Below are 19221 nucleotides of genomic sequence, written 5' to 3'. Positions count from 1 at the left end.
TGTCTGAAACAAACAAACAAAAAGATTTCTCTTTCACCTATAAAGCTTAGTTTGGCTGGATATGAAATTCTAGGTTGGAAATTCTTTTAAGAATGTTGAAAATTGGCCCCCAATCTCTTCTGGCCTGCAGGGTTTCTGTGGCTTCTGCTATTATTCTGCTGGGCTTCCCTTTATAGGTGACCTGGCCGTTGTCTCTAGCTGCCATTAACATTATTTCTTTCATTTTGTCCTTGGAGTATCTTATGATTATGTGTCTTTGGGTTGTTCTTCTTGTGGAGTATTTTACCAGAGTTCTCTGGATTTCCTGAATTTAAATATTGGCCTGTTTTTCTAGGTTGTGGAAGTTCTCCTGGATGATATCCTGAAGCGTGTTTTCCAACTTGGTTCTGTTCTCCCTGTCTCTTTCAGGTACCCCTGTCAGTCTTAGGTTCAGTCTTTTAATATAATCCCATAGTTCTCAGAGGTTTTGTTCATTCCTTTTCATTATTTTTTCTCTAATTTTATTTGACTTATTTCAGCAAGATAATCTTCAAGCTCTGATATCCTTTCTTCCACTTTGTCTATTTGGCTATTGGTACTTGTGTTTGCATTTTGAAGTTCTCTTGTGTTTTTCACCTCTATCTGATCATTTATGTTCCTCTTCAAACTGGTTATTCTGGTTAACAGCTCCTGTAATGTTTTATCATGGTTCCTAGCTTCTTTGCAGTGAGTTAGACCAGCATCCTTTAGCTTGGCAAAGTTCATTGTCACCCATCTTCTGAAGCCTGCTTATGTCAATTCTTACATCTCAGCCTCAGCCCCATTCTAAGCTCAGCTGTAGACTTGTTGCAATCTTTTGGAAGAGAAGAGGCACTCTGGCTTTTTGAGTTTTCAGCATTTTTGTGTTTATTCTTTCTCATCTTCATGGATTTAACTACCTTCAATCTTTGAGGCTGCTGACTTTTGGATGGGGTTTTTGTGGTGTCTTTTTCATTGATATTGTTGCTTTCTGCTTTTGTTTTCTTTTAGTAGTCAGGCCCCTCTTCTGTAGCCGTGCTGTGGTTTGCTTGGGGTCCACTCCAGCCCCTATTCACCTGAGTCTCTCCCATCCCTGTAGATATCACCAGTGGAGGCTGCAGACCAGCAAAAATAGCAGCCTGCTCCTTCCTCTGGAGCTCTTTCCCAGAGGGCCATGGGCTGATGCTGGCTAGAACATTCTTGTATGAAGTGTCTGGAGACTCCTGTTGGGAGTTCTCAGTCAGTCAAGAGGAGTGGGGTCAGAAATCCACTTACATAAGCAATCTATCTGCCTCTTTGCAGGGCGGGTATGCTGCACTGAGGGAAATCCCCCTCTTCTGGGCTGCCTTGACTCTCCAGACGCAGCAGGCAGAAACGACTGAAATCACTGATCCAGGATACTGCAGCCAGCCCTCCTCCCAGGGGCTCCTCTCAGGGTTATCAGTGTTCTATCCATAAACCCCTGTCTGGGGATGCTGAGATTCCCACAGGGAGGCCCCACCCAGTGAGGAGTGGATCTGGGTCTCACCCCATCTCGTTCGCACCAGCGGCAAGGGAAAGCAGCCACTGGAGCCATGGGGATGACGACCACCCCTCCCCCCAGGGAACTCGGTCTTCTTAAGCAGTTTCTAGCCAGCCACGCTGGCCAGCAGAGATACCAAACTAGTGGGTATTAGCTTGTGGAGTTCCTTGAGAGCGAGGCTGCTTGTCTCCCTGTGCCATATTGTCTTTATGGTAGAACAATTTATATTTATTTGGGCATATATCCAGTAATGGGATTGATAACACTAAATGTTAGCAATGATTAGCAGCAACCAGACTCTTAAATTTATGTAAAATATCCTACTATTTTGTAAAACAGTCATTAAACAGCTATTATATGACTGGGAAATTCCACTCCTATATAGTTACACAAGAAATTTTTTTAATATATTAAAAGAAGATTTTAAAAAGATGCTCATAGTAGCTTTATTCATATTGCCCCAAGCTGAAAAGAGCTTAAATGTCAATCAGTAAGAGAATGAATAAGAAAATTGTGGTGCATTTATTTAATTAATACTATTTACAATAAATGGAACAAATTACTAATATATACAACAATATAGATGATTCTCAAAAAAGTATATTGAACAGAAGATGTAAATATAAAAATTAACATACTGTGTAATATGTCTTTGTGTGTCTACTACCTCAAGTGACATGTTAACAACTTCAGACGGGAGAGGAACAATCTTGTCAGATAGGGAAGAGTTGTTTCTGCTGACAAGAAAGGCTGAGTGGAACTTAGACTTCAGATACTGAGAAATATCTGATTACACCAAAGCACCACATATCAATTCTTAGAGTCCCACTCTTTTCCAACAGATGTCCTAAATTTAAATAAGATATTTTCAGAAGCAATCAATTCAATTTATTTTGTAATTTGGCAACCCAAAGAATCAGACTCTTTTCCTGATTTTTTATATAATAGCCTTGTGCCTTCAAGAGATAGATTCTACTAAGAGGCAACATGGATCTCTCATCCTCTGACAATTCATTAAGGAAGAATTTTAGGCTCTAATCTAATCATTTTATTTTTTCTATGAGAGTGCTAAGTAAGTGGAAAAGAGCCTAACACAGTCTTATGTTACATGTTACATGATAAGCACTTTATTCTAAGCAACTACACATAAAACTATAACTACCTCTTCACAACTATGGACTATGTGCTGGGGCATTGCCTTGTTCTCTGATATTTAATTCTAGGATCTGTCTAGAAAGATATTTATTACTTTCAAACCCAACCAGATCAATTTAGCAACTTAGGCCTTCCCTTTTCTTGAGATTCTCTGGCCTTCCATATCTCCGTGTAATATTTAATCTATCAGTCTGTGTTCTGTACCAAAAAAAGATAATCCCTTCTAACTAATTTAGGGATTTATTTCAAGGTAGTAAGTAATTTAAAGGATTTCTGGAAGGGCTGATGAAACACAACAGAGTGTGAGCTGGTAGGAATGCACCAAAAGTCACCCCACAGAATTTGATCTTCAACTGTTGCTCTAACCCAGATCAGGAGGCTGCCTGACAAGTTGGGAAGCCACTTCTACAGTATCCTCTGCTACGATGAATCCTTTCATTACATGAATTAAATTATATATGAGAGCTAAATGACATAAAAAGAACACAGTGTATAGCTGCATTGGTTTATAAGAAAGTTTCCCAGTTTGTTCACCTTGTATATTAAGTAATAACATCTGAAGGCACAGTACACTAATACAGTCTGTGCAGCAAACACCAATAGTTGTCACTTCCTCCCTAAACATGATATCCATTCACCATCGCCTTTCTCCTGGGCCCAGTTTGTGAAGCACCCTTGGAGGTTTTTAATATGCAATTTGAACTATATTAGAGTTTGAGTTTCCTATTTTATTATGTCAGATTGGCCAAAACATAGGGGATATGCATTTTATTTCACCCAGAGATAGGAGAGGTTTATGGAAAGCCCAAGACCTGAAGTGAAAGCAAAATTATTTGCCTTTTGATTGAATCTTACTGTATACATCTCATTCAACAAATCATTTAACTTCAATGATAGATTTTCCAACTCTTCACTTGTCTCTGATATAATTATATAACTATAGCCATAGCTTCATTATTGGCAAGGTGTACTTTCCCTCATCTTGACGCTGAACTTGAGCATGGAATTTCTCTGGCCAATGAGAAGTTAGTGTAAGTTACTTAAGCAGAGTCTCAAAATGTATTTGTGGAGTTCAGTTTGCCTTCTTCAACCCTGGTGATTCACCATGAGAAGAAAATGACCCCAGCAAGCCACTGATCTTCTACGTGGATCTCAGAATAAGATGCATGGAGATGGGCAAATGCACTGGGTGATTGCTAGACCCAGAAGATTGAGCATCATAAGGAGCATAGCTGAATCCAATCTGTAGTCTACAGCTGGAAGCCTGGAGCCTAGATGTTAGAGTACATCCTTGGCCGGCCACAATGTGGTCAGCCCCTGACCCATGAGTATGAAAATTAATTGCTACTATTTTAAACCACTGATTTTTAGGGTGACTTGTTTCACAGCATTACTGTAGCAATAGCTGACTGATACACATTAATATTTTAATTATATACTTGTATTCCTGTGTATAAAAAATTGTTATGATTCATCTAGCTTGCCCAAAGTAACATATTCTAGACAAGACGTGGTTGAAAGATGTTAAAACTATTATAGAAGAAATAATTAGAAAATGATAACTTTTATAATTCAAATAAAATATATATTAAGATTTTAGCACACATCTAACAATACACTTTTATTTATATAGGGACTGTATTTTTTTTTTTACTTTTTTTTTTATTATACTTTAGGTTTTAGGGTACATGTGCACAATGTGCAGGTTTGTTACATATGTATCCATGTGCCATATTGATTTCCTGCACCCATTAACTCGTCATTTAGCATTAGGTATATCTCCTAATGCTGTCCCTCCCCCCTCCCCCCGCCCCACAACAGTCCCCAGAGTGTGATGTTGCCCTTCCTGTGTCCATCAGTTCTCATTGTTCAATTCCCACCTATGAGTGAGAGCATGCAGTGTTTGTTTTTTTGTCCTTGCGATAGTTTACTGAGAATGATGTTTTCCAGTTTCATCCATGTCCCTACAAAGGACACGAACTCATCATTTTTTATGGCTGCATAGTATTCCATGGTGTATATGTGCCACATTTTCTTAATCCAGTCTATCGTTGTTGGACATTTGGGTTGGTTCCAACTCTTTGCTATTGTGAATAGTGCCGCAATAAATATACGTGTGCATGTGTCTTTATAGCAGCATGATTTATAGTCCTTTGGGTATATACCCAGTAATGGGATGGCTGGGTCAAATGGTATTTCTAGTTCTAGATCCCTGAGGAATCGCCTCACTGACTTCCACAATGGTTGAACTAGTTTACAGTCCCACCAACAGTGTAAAAGTGTTCCTATTTCTCCACATCCTGTCCAGCACCTGTTGTTTCCTGACTTTTTAATGATGGCCATTCTAACTGGTGTGAGATGGTATCTCACTGTGGTTTTGATTTGCATTTCTCTGATGGCCAGTGATGATGAGCATTTCTTCATGTGTTTTTTGGCTGCATAAATGTCTTCTTTTGAGAAGTGTCTGTTCATGTCCTTTGCCCACTTTTTGATGGGGTTGTTTGTTTTTTTCTTGTAAATTTGTTTGAGTTCATTGTAGATTCTGGATATTAGCCCTTTGTCAGATGAGTAGGTTGCAAAAATTTTCTCCCATTCTGTAGGTTGCCTGTTCACTCTGATGGTAGTTTCTTTTGCTGTGCAGAAGCTCTTTAGTTTAATTAGATCCCATTTGTCAATTTTGGCTTTGGTTGCCATTGCTTTTGATGTTTTAGACATGAAGTCCTTGCCCACGCCTATGTCCTGAATGGTATTGCCTAGGTTTTCTTGTAGGATTTTAATGGTTTTAGGTCTAACATTTAAGTCTTTAATCCATCTTGAATTAATTTTTGCAATACACTTTTTTAACCTTGCAAAAATCTTTCTTCCTTTTGTAGAATATTTCTTTTTGTTGTTAGTTTAAGGCTGGTTGAAAGCATATTCATAGATGGAGAAAAATATAAACTAATAGAAGTAGCTCTATGGAGGAATTTCAATGTTTGCTGGAATGAATTTTATCAAATAGTCTAAGTAGAACTCATTAATTACATCAATTATGAGAAATATTTATGAAATACAAATATGGGTAAATTCCATGTATAAATTAAATTTCAGATATTATCTCATTTGGTCCCTACTATAATGTTGACAAATTCTTTTTTTATAATCATTCCTCTTTTAGAGATAAGAAGACCAAAGTAAAGTTTCTTGTTGAAAATATTTATCAACAAAATTTACTTAGTAACTATTTAAATAAAATGTGCTTGTAATAAGTTAAATCAATATAATACAAATATGTAAACATTTAGGAATTGATAATATTATATTCCCTCACCATTTTAAGCCAGCTATTTGGCTGGGCATGGTGGCTCATGCCTGTAATCACAGTACTTTGGGAGGCCGAGGTGGGCAGATCACTAGAGGTCAGGAGTTTGAGACCAGACTGACCAACATGGTGAAACCCAGACTCTACTAAAAATAGAAAAATTAGCCCAGCGTGGTGGTGTGTGTGTGTGTGTGCCTGTAATCCTAGCTACTCCAGAGGCTGAGGCACAAGAATCACTTGAACCTGGGAGGCAGAGGTTGAAGTGAGCTGAGATTATCCCACTCCACTCCTGCCTGGGCAACAGATCAAGACTCTATCTAAAAATAAAAATAAAAATAAACCAGCTATTTTAGCCACTTTCCTAAAATCCAATACTCTACATGTGTCAAAGTGATAATGGGTACAATTTCCAAGGTAATCGGTTAAGTTTCCATTAAATATTTCCTAGAAAAACACTTCAAAGAATATAATGCTTCACCTTTAAAATGAAGACCAAAAAATCAGCCTATTGAAATTAGTTCCCTCAAAAACATGAGTGCCCCTTAATGTACAGAAAACATATTTTAAGGAAATAATACTGCCGAAGTCCTTACTCCTCTTTATTGCAAGATGACATAAGTGATTTAAAGTTAAAAAATACATAAAATTAATTAAATTTTGAAATTTATGAGAAAGATATAAAACCCGAAAGGCAAATGACTGCAAGTTGCAAGAGCAGACTAATAGCAAAGAAAAAAAAAAAAGAGCAAGTTATGTAGGACTAGCATATTAGGTGTGTGTGATCTAAGAACAGTGAAGTCCTTTGCCTTTGAAATGTGACTACAGCCCTGTCATGCTCTAATACTCCACAGGGCAGCAGAATGATTGGAGTGAATATTAACTCAGACAGTTCTGGGGAGTCTCTATTTAGCAACAGCTGTATAACTAGCACAAACCTAATATTGTAGAACAGGATAGATAGTAAAACACCACATAATCTTTTGGTCATGGGGCACTGTTACATAAATGCATCTGTGTTGTTCATTTGAAGACTGCCAGCAGCAGTTTATTAGATTTAAACAAAAGGGCTAAAGTCAAAACTACACAATATGCAATTGTAATAATCTTCCCTTACATTCTATGCAGGTGTGTTCGTGTGAGGCATCAATCCATCTGTTAAAATCACATTTATATTTCACAGTTTGTATTTCCTTGTAAAGAAAGCTATCATAATTCTTAGGATCAAAAGTCTGCAGAGCTACAGATCTAGGTGAAATTCTCAACTGAGTTACTTAGTACCGATCTGAACTAAGCAAATGTCAGCTTTAGAAACAACTGTACAGTCTTCAAAGAGTGTTTGGAGATAGGTCAACTAATATATATTAAACCATTATGCCCTTAAGACAGTAATTAAAACATGAGAAGTACTGAGTATATGTCTTTTTCTATTGTCAATATTATTGATCCATTTTCTTATGCTTTTTCTGTTCTCACTTCAAATTTTAGAACACTTAATTTGAAAATACAGTCTAATGTGCTTGGTGAAAACATGAGATGGACAGGAATGATGACAAAAGTTGGGAGAGATGGAATCATTGAAAAAAGAATGTCAGTATAATAGCCAGTAAAGTTTTGCTGTGCTCAGGGTTAAGCTGGTGTAGCAGTTTAACAAATCTAGAAATCAATCAGAGAACACGGCTTATTCTTCCTGCTGCAGACAGTAGAAAACTATTACTGTGTTCATGTAGATCAGTGGTCTTACATTCTCTAATATTTTCTAAAATGTCCTACACTGTACATCCTTATCAGTTCAGGCTGCTGTAACAAAATACCCTAGACTCGATGCATTATACACAACAGAAATTCATTTCTCACCGTTCCAGAGGCTGGAAGTCTAAGATCAGGGAGCCAGCATAGTTAGGTTCTGGTGAGCGACCTCTTCTGGATTGCAAACTGTGTACCTATTACATCTTTTGACGGTGGGAAGAGGGTGGGAAGAGACCTAGCCAGCTTTCTGGTCTCTTCTTATGAGGGCACCAGTTCCATTCCTAAGGGCCCCACTCTTATGACCTAATTACCTCTCAAAAGCCATCACATTGGGGTGAGGTTTTATCATGCAAATTTTGGGGGGAACACAGTCCTTTGCACAGCTTAAAATCACATTTATAGGAAATACAATCTAAGGGCCAGGCACAGTGGCTCACGCCTGTAATCCCAGCACTTTGGGAGGCCAAGGCGGGCAGATCACGAGGTCAGGAGATCGAGACCATCCTGGCTAACACAGTGAAACCCCGTCTCTACTAAAAATACAAAAAATTAGCTGGTTATGGTGGCAGGCGCCTGTATTCCCAGCTACTCAGGAGGCTGAGGCAGGAGAATGGTGTGAACCCAGGAGGCGGAGCCTGCAGTGAGCCGAGATCACGCCACTACACTCCAACCTGGGCGACAGAGCGAGACTCCGTCTCAAAAAAAGAAAGAAAGAAAGATCTAAAACAAGTCATTAGAATAATTCAAAATCACACATTATTGATGCAAAAATCTTATATATTTTTAGTTTGTTATTATACTTTAAGTTTTAGGGTACAGGTGCACAATGTGCAGGTTTGTTACATATGTATCCATGTGCCATGTTGGTGTGCTGCACCCATTAAGTCATCGTTTAGCATTAGGTATATCTTATATTGATTCACAAGTATCAGTGTAGCTCATAACCAAAAGAAAAGAAACAAGATTTGTTGCAAAATAATTAGCTATTATAAAAGACCTTATGAAGTCATTACATTCCTGCACCTTCTCAGGCTAAGTTTGAACACAAGAGAAGGAGCTTAATATAACTAGAGCAGGAAAGTAAAAAAAGAGACGTGTGTCCAGATACTAAAATAAAAACTGTATTAAGCTAATTAATAGTTGTCAGTAAGATAGCTAATAACAGTAATAAATAACAGTACAGCCCATTGTTGTCTAATATGATAACCCCTAGCCTGGTGTGATTATGGAGCATTTAAAATGTGGTCAGTGCTACTGAAAATTGAATTTTTAATGTTATTTAATTTTAGTAAGGTTAGATTTATATTAAAAACTAAGAAAATGTACAATATCTCAATAATGTTTACACTGATTAATTATAGATTTGAATTACAATTAGGAGATGCACTGTGTTAAATATAGTACATAATTAAAATTATTTTTTTCTGTTTTATTCTACTTTTTGTAATGTGGCCACTAGAACATTTCAAATGATAAATGTGACTTACATTTGTATCTCCATAACACAGTGTTGCTCTCGTCAAAGTGAGTGCTAGACCTCTGAGCATATAGCAGGATAAAATTGATTAATGATAAATTCTCTCTCTAATTTGTTTCAATATGTGATTTTTATAACTGAGACACATTATTTCAATATGTGATTTCTGCAACCTAGATTTATGCATGTTACAAAAATTAAATTGCATACATAGGTGTGTGCGTATACATATATATATATAAAATTTTAAAACAATGTTTATTCATTAAATTCAGTGAGAATTCTGAATTTTATGTGTTCTGCTGAAGTTGCTTAAAGTGTGTTAAAAGGAATCTCATGTTTCCTCTGCTACACAGACCCATCAGTAATCTTGCTTTTGCCAGAATTAAACTGTAACCCTGACAGCCTTTCACCAAATATGTTCTTGGAAATTCTGGAGCAATTTAACTTTCTTCTTTCCAAAGCAATGTATATAAGACATCAAACACCTTGCATAATTAGATTGGTTAAAGTGTACTTTGGTCCCTGAAAACATTGATTTTCAGCTCAATTAAATTTTTCAGAAAATTTTGGCTAGCAATGTTCTTCCTCTCTTTCAAATAAATTAATTACTCAGTCCAGTTTTGTAAATTAAACCAAAATTAAAAAAACTAATCATAATCTCATTTTAGCAGCCATTCAGAAAAAGCAATCTACTTGGATTTATCTAACTTCTGCAAAAATAAAAGCTGTAAAAATGTTTGATGCTCAAGCTACTTTTAAATAATATATGTTTGCTTAAATATCTCATGACAATCCTGGTTACTATAAGATTGATTTTATTTTCTAGCAGCTTATAAAGGATATCATTTAACTATACAAATATGTAAAGATATCTGAAAGATATAGCATATCATTTTTGTGATATTTGAATTATGATGCTTAATTTTTCTTTTAATGAATCAAAAATTTTTAAATAATTTTATATAATAAAAAATTAAATATACATTAAAAACTCATCCTAATTCCAATTTCAAATGAATGCAATTACCATTGCATAGTTTATTTTTTATTTTGTTGCTAACACTGTGATATGCTTTGGCTGTGTCCCCACTCAAATTTCATCTTGAATTATAGTTCCCATAATCCCCATGTGGTGTGGGAAGGGAACCAGTGGGAAGTATTTGGATCATGGGGGTGGAGGTAGGAAGATGTGGGGAAATTTGGAACTCCCTAGAGACTTGTTGAATGACTTTGGCCAAAATACTGATAGTGATATGGACAATGAAGTCCAGGCTGAGGTGGTCTCAGATGGAGTTGAGGAACTTGTTGGGAATTAAAGCATAGGTGTTTTCTGCTATGCTTTATCAAAGAGACTGGCAGCATTTTGCCCCTGTCCTAGAGATCTGTGGAACTTTGAATTTGAGAGAGATGATTTAGGGTATCTAGCAGAAAAAATTTCTAAGTGGCAAAGCATTCAAGAGGAAGCAGAGCATAAAAATTTGGAAAATTTGCAGCCTGATGATGCAATAGAAAAGAAAAACCCATTTTCTGGGGAGAAAGACAAGCCTATTGCAGAAATTTGCATAAGCAACATGAAGCTGCGTGTTAACAACCAAGATAATGGGGAGAATGTCTCCAGGGCATGTCAGAGACCTTCGTGGCAGCCCCTCCCATCACAGACCTGGAGGTCTAGGAGAAAAAAAGGGTTTAATGGGCCAGTCCCAGAGCCCCCCACACCCCTTGCTGTGTGCAGCCTCAGGACTTGGTGCCCTGTATCTCAGCTGCTCCATCCATGGCTAAGAGGGAGCAAGATACAGTTCAGGCCATGGCTTCAGAGGGGGCAAGTCCAAAGCCTTGGCAGCTTCCAGGTGGTATTGAGCCTGCAGGTGCACAGAAGTTAAGAACTGAGCTTTGGGAACCTCCACCTAGATTTCAGAAGATGTGCGGAAACACCTTGGTGTCCAGGCAGAAGTTTGCTGCAGGATGGACCCCTCATGGAGAACCTCTGCTAGGGCAGTGCAGAAGGGAAATGTGGGGTTGGAGCCCCCACACAGAGTCCCCACTGGGGCACTGCCTAGTGGAGCTGTGAGGAGACGGCCACCATCCTCCAGACCCCAGAATGGTAGAACCACTGACAGCTTGCACCATGCAACTGGAAAAGGTGCAGACATTCAACATCAGCCTGTGCAAGCAGACAGAGGGGTCTGTACCCTGAAAATCCACAGGGGCAGAACTTTGCAAGGCCACAGAAACCCACATCCTGCATCAGCATGCCCTGGATGTGAGACATGGAGTCAAAGGAGATCATTTTGGAAACTTAAGGTTTAATGACTGCCCTACTGGATTTTGAACTTCATGGGGCTTATAGCCCATTTGTTTTGGCCAATTTCTCCCATTTGGAATGGCTGTCTTTACCCAATGCCTGTAACACCATCGTATCTAGGAAGTAAGTAACTTGCTTGTGATTTTACAGGCTCATAGGCAGAAGGGACTTGCTTGTCTCAGATGAGCCTTTGGACTTGGACTTTTGAGTTAATGCTGGGATGAGTTAAGACCTTGGCGGACTGTTGGAGGGGCACTATTGTGTTTTGAAATGTGAGGACATGAGATTTGGAAGGAGGCTAGGGCAGAATAATATGGTTTTACAGTGTCCCCACCCAAATCTTATCTTGAATTATAAAATAGCTCCAATTAATCCCCATGTATCATGGGAGGGACCCAGTGGGAGGTAATTGAAACATGGGGGCTGTTCTCATGACAGTGAGTGAGTTATCATGAGATCTGGTGGTTTTATAAGGGGCTTTTCCCTCCCTTTACTGCACACTTCTTGCTGCCACCGTGTGAAGAAGGGCATGTTTGCCTTCTCTTCCACCATGATTGTAAGTTTCCTGAGGACTGACTCCCCAGCCCTGCAGAACTGGGAGTCAATTAAACCTCTTTCCTTTGTAAATTACCCAGGCTCAGGTGCTTCTTCGTAATGGCCTGAGAATGGACTAATACACTGAATGCAACATTCATTGATTTTGAAGCATTCCTTTCATGTCCTTAATGCTTATATATTGTCACTTAATAATGCAGTGAATTACTAAAGTACCTAGAGCTATTGAAGTTGACTCTAAATCCACTTTGTAGACCTATCATTGCTGATATCCAAGTAGTGGTCTTTGAAAGTGAATATGTTTTTCTATGAGCTATTTTTTAAGGGATTTGCAAATTGACAATCTCTTTGTATCTATTCTCAGTACTTTTGAAAGTAACATTTTTTCATGTTTTTTAATCTTTATGAAACTTATTTATAAGCAGCATTGAATCATTTTCATATAGGATACTTTCATCTATTGTATGAAAATGTGCTTGGCTGCAGTTCATTGCACATTTTCATGGAAGTGTCAATGATCTTTGACATTTTTCACAATTTTATCAAGCCTTCTTAATGCAATATCATTGCTTAGTGAAATACAAATTTTTTTATTTTAATTTCTTTCTAACATAAAATAACAATGTTTCATACAGCTGGAAATATTAATATTCTTTAATATTTTGGCCTTATTTATCTTATAATGCATTGTGCTATCCTGTAAGAAATAATGAGACCTTTATTTCTCCGATTAAGACAGATTTAAAACAGTTTGGTGACAGTAACACAGTTTTCAAACTTTTCTCATAAATTTCAGAAACGTGATACTATATCCTTGCTAATTTAATCAGTGTGCTCCTTAGAAAAATTTACATTAAATCTTGTAGTTTTATTGTTTCATTTAAAAATCTGTTGCTCTTTGGTGGCTCATGCTTATAATCCTAGCACTGTGGGAGGCTGAGGCGGGAGAATCAGTTGAGGCCAGAAGTTCAAGATCAGCCTAGTGAAACTCCTCTCCAGAAAAAATAAAAAAAAATCTGAGTGTGGTGGTGTGCAACTGTAGTGCAGCTACTTCGGAGGCTGAGGTGGCAGATGGCTTGAGTCCAGGAAGTGGAGGCTGCACTGAGCCATGATCATGCCACTGGATTCCAGCTGGGGTGACAGAGTGAGATCCTGTCTCAAAATTAAAAGTGTTGGCGGACTAGTCATATGATAAATGGTTCAATTATTAGATAAGCTATAAAACTATGTTAAATAACCAGCTAAATATAATTGATACATTTTCTTTGTATTTGACATTTAAAAATATTTTTAAATTTATAGTTAAAATTTTCATAAATATATTATAAATGCAAACATACACAGGTATATTACATTGATAACTCAAATATCATTTACAACTTTGACATTGTAACATCATTTTCCAAAATAGGGAACAACTTTTGGTAAAAGTTGAGCAAAACAGTAGAAAACGTTCCCTTGATTTATAGATGAATTCCAGGAAAATTCATTGCATATTACCACCACTGAAAATATTTTGCTTATATGTATAATGGAGTTACATTCTAGGCTCAGATGATTTTAAATGGCAATGAGGAACATTCAAAATTTGTGCAGCATGGGAGAATTTTGTTTGTTTTGCAGGACAGCTCCATGGTTTATAAGATATCTAATATTCTTGGTCATCATCTACTAATGCAGCAACATCCCCTAATATTTTAACAATAATCAAAGAAATGCCTCCAATAAATTTCTAAATGCCCTGAGTGGTTGTGGCTCTGTTATCAAGGAGAGCACTGACTCAGATATAAAACAGTGAATTCTGTTATCCATGGGAAAACCATTGCAGACTTGTGCCACATTTGCCTCTCATCTGCTATTCTGTGTCCTTTTATATTAAATCAATAATCTTAGTTATATCATAATCTCCTTCATAAAAGCAGCTATTATTAAAAGCTTAATCTTTGCAAGAGACTTTTGGGTTCATCACAGAAGGATAATATTAGGGGGCTTTTTAGCAAGTTCATAAGAATTAATTTTTTTTTATATTTCTGATACGAAATTTCTGTTTCTGTACACTAGACACATAGTTTTACATTAAACATATAATATACAGATTCATCTTTACATATCTTTTATATAAATACAGTCATTTAGTAAATGTTGTAGTGACCACAATATATATTTTAAATGAAAAAATAACATAGCTTTGCCCTCTGAAACACAAATGAAAGTAATCATTGACTTGCTTTTGCATACAATATTTGTGTCTTTATTTCAAACTAAGGAAGGACTTAGTGTGCATTTAATATTATCAAAATATTAAAATACACATTTAATCCTCACAACAATCCCAAGAAGCTATTAAAGATGAAGAAACAAATATCAGATTAAATGACATTGTCAAAGTCATAGTGAAAGTCAAGTTTGGTTAAGCTTTTCTACTTTACCACCCTGCCTTCCGTCTCAGCTTGTCTGTGCATGGAGTGTTACAAACTTTTCCCTTTAAAAGGCCCCCCCTGTTAATGATAAATAAATATCATAGTGACTTAGTGCTCCTTTTCCCCGGAAGATAAAAATAATTTTGGAAGTATGTTTTAATGCATCTATTTTTTGTTTGTTTGTTTTGATACTTTGCCTCCTTATTGTCATTCTACTCAACTTATTCTCTTCACTTTTAAGGCTATTGAAGCATCTTGCTATTTTTGATTGTGTGCTGTTCAATATAATGAGCATTTTGGTTATTGAATAAGTGTTAAATGCATACTTCCCCTAAAATATGTTTGCTATAGTCTGTAGACTAATAACATGGATTTTGGGAATAAACAAGCCAATGCTACTGTGTTTCATATCTACACTGAAAGTACTGAATTTCCTTAAACAGGTAAATTTAAAAGTTGTACTTGTATTTGAGGATTTTAAGAATATTGCTAGTTTTATAATTAGAACTGTGAGAAAATCCATGGCAGAAACCTCATCAGAACTATCGGTGTGAATAAATCGATTTACTTCTTTTTAGACGCTTACTCTTCTGTTATTTTTATTTTTCTAAGATGGTTTCTATAGTCAAAATTTCTTTGGAATACCCATAAATCATCTATTCCACTAATATTAGTCTCATTGAATAGCAGTATTTATGATGGGATGATTGGAAAACTATTTATCATCTCTCTATGGTCACTCAGGCTTTTATCCCAGTCTTACTTGTATCTGCATTTCTTCTCACTTTTAAAGAGACGGGTTCAGCCCAGCCAGGCTATTCATTAGTCTTTGACATAAACTTAGGTTTTTAAGCACTTGTTCCTCTGAAGACTTACATAGTTTCTCTTGCAGTTTTACGTTGTTAATTGGGACAGTCAGCTATTCTCACAGCTTCATTTCCAATCATCTCCCATTGAATTTCCCACCACAGAGTAATTTTCCAGCATTGGAAAATAATAAGCACATTCTCTCTTTGATTCTGCTGTCAGTTCCCCAGTACCTGAAATACTCCACATTATTTTCCTAGGCAATTTTTTTTCCTTTAAAAAACTAGACCTAGCCAGGTACAGTGGTTCATGCCTGTAATCCCAGAAATTTGGGAGGTGAAGACTGGAGGATCACTCGAGCCAGGTAGTTTGAGACCAGCCTGGGCAACAAAGTGAGATCCCTGTCTCTACAAAAAAATGTAAAAAATAGCCAGGTGTGGCAGCACACACCTGTAGTTCCAGCTACACAGGAGGCTGATGCAGGAGGATTGCTTGAGCTCAGGAGGTCAAGACTGCAGTGAGTCAAGATCGAGCCACTGCACTCTAGCCTGCAACAGAGTGAGACCCTGTTTCATAAAAAAAGAAAACTGGAACTAGACTCATGGGCAGTAGGGCAAGGTGAAGGAGAAAGTGAAATATTTTCTTCCTAGGCATACTGAACTAAATATCTACTGTCTGTATGAGTTTAAGATTGTCTGCAAAACACCTGGTTATCTTCATTCTCATGCTCTCTCTTTTTGTTTTCTTCTCCACAAGCAATACTTTCTAGTATCACAAACCCACAGTATAAATAAATGTAGAAATATTAAATGGGAAAGCTACGTAAAAGTGTCCCTCTTCTTCATTCTTACTATTGATATGTTCTAAATTTCTATTTATATATGTGAACCTTATAGGAACAAATCATTGCTTTTTGTCGATTCTTCACATCCACAAGGTTCTTTCACTCATGGATACCCCCATAAATGTTTGATTTTTATTAAGAAATTAACTTGTAGAACCGCTACTGATAAAACTTGAAAACAGCTGATATTAGTTTCCACCTTAAAATAAGTACATACTTATAAATTTAAGGTTGTTTATATATTTTGTTTTACTGGATGCTGTGGTGAAAAAAGAAAAGCGACAAATAGAAACTGTAGGAAAAGAGCAATACCTATAATTGTTAGAGATGAGACAATTAATTAATTTGAAAGTGAAATTGCACTGCCTTATTTTGACCAAAATGGAAAGAAAATAGCGTGGCTAAAATGGAGAGAATAAGATAATCAGATCACTGACCTTAGAAATGAAGTACACTGTCCAATTCTCTAGGGATATGCATTCTCATGCAATTAAGATATATAGTGGAGACTAAATAGAAATTTTGAGAATTAAAATGATATTTTAAATGCAAATCTAATGTAAGGAAACTAAAAGAAAGAATCCATAAATAACGAGTCATGCACATTGTACAAAAGAAAGGAATTCTTTAAAAAATTAATAAAACAACTTCAAATGATAATTCACTTTATATTTATAAACATGTATATTGGGATACTTGTTTTCATATAATCGAACATGACCTAAAACAATTTTAAAACAGTTTATGCTGTAAACAAATAGCTGCTCATAAGAGAATCCTCATAGGAAAATAAACATTCCAGAATGGAGCCTCCTTAAAAGTACATTTTATAAAATCATTTCCAATTTCTATATTCAAGTCCCCTGCAATTTTCATTAATTTCTATGGAGCAGAAATACATTTGCTTGTAAATGTATGCCTTATTACAATGACTTATAGTGTAAGGTGCTTAAACAAGCAAACATATATGACATATTTGAAATGCTTAATCTCACTAAAGAAGTTTCAAAACTCAATTTTATTAATAATAATTTTAAAGATTTACATGTTTACTATTAGAAATAAACAGATACATGTGCATTAAAATAATGGGGCTGGAGCAGAGGAGCAAGATGGTTGAACATAGGCCTCCACTGACCATTCCCTCTGCAGAAACACCCATTTTAACAACTATCTACACATACAAAAAAAACCACCTTTATAAGAACCCAAACTCAGGTGAACCCTTAGTATCTGCTTTTAACTTTATATTTCTTAAAAGGAGGCATTGAAAAGGTAGGAAGACAGTCTTGAATCACCAAAACCACCCTTTCCCCCAACACCTAGTAGCAGCAGGTGACGTAGATAGAGAATTTGTGTGTTTGGGTGAGGGAGAGCACAGCAATTGTTGAACTTTGCATTGAACTCAATGCTGACCTGTCATAGTGAAAAGAAAAACTGGGCAGAACTCAGCTGATGCAAGCCCATAGAGGGAGCAATTAGAACAGCCCTAGCCAGATGGAAATTGCTCATCCCAGTGATCAGATCTTGAATTCTGGCAAGCCAGATCAGTGGGGGTTAAAGGCCTCTGGGTTCCTAAATAAACTTGAAGGGCAGTCTAGGCCACAATGACTACAATTCTTAGGCAAATCAGAGTGCTGTGTTGGGCTCAAATCCAGTGTACATAAGGGACATGTGACTTAGTGAAACATGAGCTGGGGTGAATAAGGGAGTGCTTGTGGCACCCATTCCCCAACCCCAGGAAGCACAGCTTGTAGCCCCAAAAGTGACCCCTTCCTTCCATCTGAGGAAAGGAGAGGGAAGAATAAAGAGGATTTGTCTTGCATCTTGGATACCAGCTCAGCCACAGTAGGATAGGGCACTGGGCAGAATTGTGAGGGTCTCATTCTAGGCCCTAGCTTCTGGACAACTTTTCTAGACATACCTGGGCCAAAAGGGAACCCACTTCCTATAAGGGAAGAACAAAATATGGGAAGATTTCATCTGCCACTCACTAAAGAGCACCTGAGCCCTGAATAACCATAGCAATACCCAGGTAGCATTCATCATGGGCCTTATATGAGACTCTAGATTGTGATGGCTTCAGATACTGGCTCAACCATAGTTGGGTAGAGCACCAAGTGGGCTCTTAGGGTCCCTAATTCCAAGCACTGGTTCTTGGATGGCATTTCTGGACCCACTAGGCCAAAAGGGAGCTCACTACCCAAAAAGTGAGTCTCAGGCCTGGCAGCATTAACCACAAACTACAGAAGAGCCCTTGGACCTTAAGTGAACACAAGAGGTCACGTGGAAGTACTCTGTGTAGGCTTGTAATGGGGGTAGCCACATGGAGAGGCTCCTCTGCATGTGGAAAAGGGAGAGAAGACTGGGAAGGACATTTTTCTCATGGTGTGATGGCCAGGGTAGCAGCAGTGGAATAGAGAGAGCATCTGGTAGAGTTTAAGGTTTTGTGACTCCAGTCCCTGGTTCTTGGACAGCATAACTGGATCCACCTGGGGCCTGGGGGAACTTGCCAACCTGAAAGGAAAGACACAAGTGTGATTGAATTCACCACCCAGTAATTGTAGAGACCTAGGGCCTTAAGCAAACATAAGCAATAGCCAAGTAGTAGTTACAGTGGGCCTTGGGTGAGACCCAGTGCTGTGCTGACATCAGGTTTGACTCAGCACAGTCCCCATGGTGGTGGTCACAGGTTTACTTAAGTCACCCCACACCCAGCCCCAGGCAGCTCAGAACACACAGAGAGAGATACTCCATTTATTTGGGAGAAGGGAAGGGAAGAGAACAAAAGTCTCTGTCTGGTAATCAAGGAATTCTTCTGGATATTATCCAACACCACCAAGGCAGTACATCTATGAATATGCAAGAACCACAGCGGTACTGAAATTAGTGTGCCCCCTAATGCAGACATGGCTTAGATCACAACCCCCACATCCCTTCAAATACCTGAAAAGCCTTCCCAAGAAGAGCAAGTACATCCAGCCCAGACTGTGAAGACTACAATAAATACCTAACTCTTCAGTGCTCAGATCCCAGTGAACAGCCACGAGCATCAAGTTGCTCCAGGAAAACATAGCCTTACCAAATGAAAT

The sequence above is a fragment of the Nomascus leucogenys genome, chromosome 1a (assembly GCF_006542625.1).
Source record: "Nomascus leucogenys isolate Asia chromosome 1a, Asia_NLE_v1, whole genome shotgun sequence".
Lineage (NCBI taxonomy): Eukaryota > Metazoa > Chordata > Mammalia > Primates > Hylobatidae > Nomascus > Nomascus leucogenys.
This window is presented reverse-complemented; position numbering follows the sequence as displayed.